The 2500-nt window shown below is 45.1% G+C and overlaps 1 protein-coding gene across 1 annotated transcript in view; it reads right to left on the reverse strand.

Annotated features, from left to right (window-relative positions):
• The window catches only part of LOC143282364 (uncharacterized), a 104459-nt gene that overhangs the window by 15534 nt on the left and 86425 nt on the right, over positions 1–2500 (reverse strand). The gene's annotated exons all lie outside the window — the stretch shown is intronic.

Here is a 2500-nt window from a genome sequence, read left to right on the forward strand (position 1 = left end):
CAAGAGGGAAGGAGGGAGAGAAATGGGGAAGGGGTGGCTATATAAATCCCTTTCCTTCCTGCTTCTATTTCTGTTCTCTCCCCTCCCTCTATTGTAATTGTGGCCCCTAAGAACACACACACACACACACACACACACACACACACACACACACACACACACACACACACACACATACACACACACACACACACACACACACACACACACACACACACACACTGGGAGGGAGGGTTTCGTTTTATTATTTTGTTGTTGTTGTTGTTGTGTCTGTACTTCAGCAGCTGCCACACATCAGAAAGGAAAATGGAAAATGGAACGAAATCGACCAGTCGTACATGTATGGAAAATGTTCTCGTGCCCGCGCACATGCTCGCGGGTCTTCATTAATTTCTCTTCTGCTGACAGGAGAAGAAGAAGAAGAAAAACTCTTGCATAAAGCATCCCTTTTCTATCAACCTCTCCACACTAATTAAATGTGTGTTTTTTTGCCCCCTATGCCTCTCACCACTTCCCTTCCTCATTTTGGCGTTCATTGTGATATAATCCTCACCTTCCAAATGTCAGGTGACAGGCTTAGTGACACAGGCATTCTGCAGAAAGCTGTTACATGATGAAAGAAGGTATCATATGTCTTATTTCTGATGACATTACAATCGAGACGGATTTACGTCTAGGTCAGGCTTAAAAAAAAAAATTACCACAGATGTGGTGTGGTATAAATAGATTAGTCTCCTCGCTTTGACGCCTCTTTGAAACAGAAAGTGTATGATGTTATCGAGAGAAGATATGCGAACTACGATGTTTAAGCGCTTTGATTTGTCTCTGCACAAGATTCAGCGCTATAATATAAATAAAATTATTATTATTATTATTATGTTTTCACTGCCTACTAAACAGTCAACCTTTCTTCTTCTTCTTCTTCGTTCGTGGGCTGCAACTCCCACGTTCACTCGTATGTACACGAGTGGGCTTTAACGTGTATGATCGTTTTTACCCCACCATGTAATCAGCCATACTCCGTTTTCAGGGATGTGCATGCTGTGTATGTTCTTGTTTCCATAACCCACCGAACGCTGACATGGATTACATGATCTTTAACATGCGTATTTGATCTTCTTGCGTCCACACACGAAGGGGGTTCCGGCACAAGCAGGTCTGCACATATGTTGACCTCGGAAATCGGAAAAAAATCTTCACCCTTTACCCACCAGGTGCCATTACCGAGATTCGAACCCGGGACCCTCAGATTGAAAGTCCAACGCTTTAAAAAAACTCGGCTATTGTGCCTGTCAGTCAACCTTCTAAATGTCCTCCCACGCATTAAGGAACTGAATCACCAAGCCACTCACCCATCTCAACAACGCTGCCATACCACCCACAAACACCAAGACAGAAACAACAACATAAAGCCCACCCCTCCTGTCAGAAACTGTCACTCACTTACCCATCCATCCATCACCACACACCCAGCCACCCCTATCGCTCTCGATCCCACCACACTCACCCACTCCGCCCCGAGCCAACCCAACAGGTCAAGCCCCAAACGACAGGTCTTTCACCTTCACCTTCACCTATCCCGTAGTCTTGTGGACCGTTGGGGTGCCACAGGTGATCTGGCAACCAGCATCCTCCAATCCTCTCGGTTTTCTGACCTGATTGTATCGCTCAACCTCAAGCCCGTCCATTCTGGGATGCTGTCCTCCCATCTCTTCCTCTGTCTGCCTCTCCTTCTCCCCCCTTGCACTGTGCCCTGCAGGAATGTCTTGGCAAGCCCTGATGATCTCATGACATGGCCATACCATTTGAGCTTGCGTCTCTTGACCAAGGTCAACAGGTCTTCGTAGGGCCCAATGACTTGCCTGATTCTGTTTCGAACTTCTTCGTTCGTGATATGAGACAGGTCTTTACGAATCACGATCTTCTTGTCCTGTCGAATGCACTTTTGTATTGCCATGTTTGAAAAAATAAAATACTGATGAAACCAGATCCAGCTGTCGTGCAAACCTAACCATGATCATAATGGTACTGGTGTGGAGTGTTGGCCTGGTGGTCACGCGTCCGCCCAGGAAGCGAGAGGATCTGAGCGTGCCGGATCGAATCTCACACCCTTGAGTGGTGGTCCTGGACGCTAGTCAATAAACCGAGATCCCGTGTGTATCATGAAGTTAGCGCGCGTAAGAGAACTCATGGAAACAAGAAAGATGTTCTTGGCAGAATAATGTAGAAAAATCAAATTCGATAGTGAAACAAAAGAAACGGAAAACAAAACAAAACAAAACAAAACAAACAAAACAAAAACAAACAACAACGACAACAACAAAATTTGCAGACAGAAAAAGACGGTGGCGCTGCAATGTGGCAACGAACTGTACATAGGGAGGACATCCCGAATATCACACACAGAAATCTGCTGTGACCAAAAAGAGAATTACAATACAATACAATACAATACAACACAATACAATACAACTGTGACACGTTTGAATCAATAACACAC

The sequence above is a fragment of the Babylonia areolata genome, chromosome 5 (genome assembly GCF_041734735.1).
Source record: "Babylonia areolata isolate BAREFJ2019XMU chromosome 5, ASM4173473v1, whole genome shotgun sequence".
Lineage (NCBI taxonomy): Eukaryota > Metazoa > Mollusca > Gastropoda > Neogastropoda > Buccinidae > Babylonia > Babylonia areolata.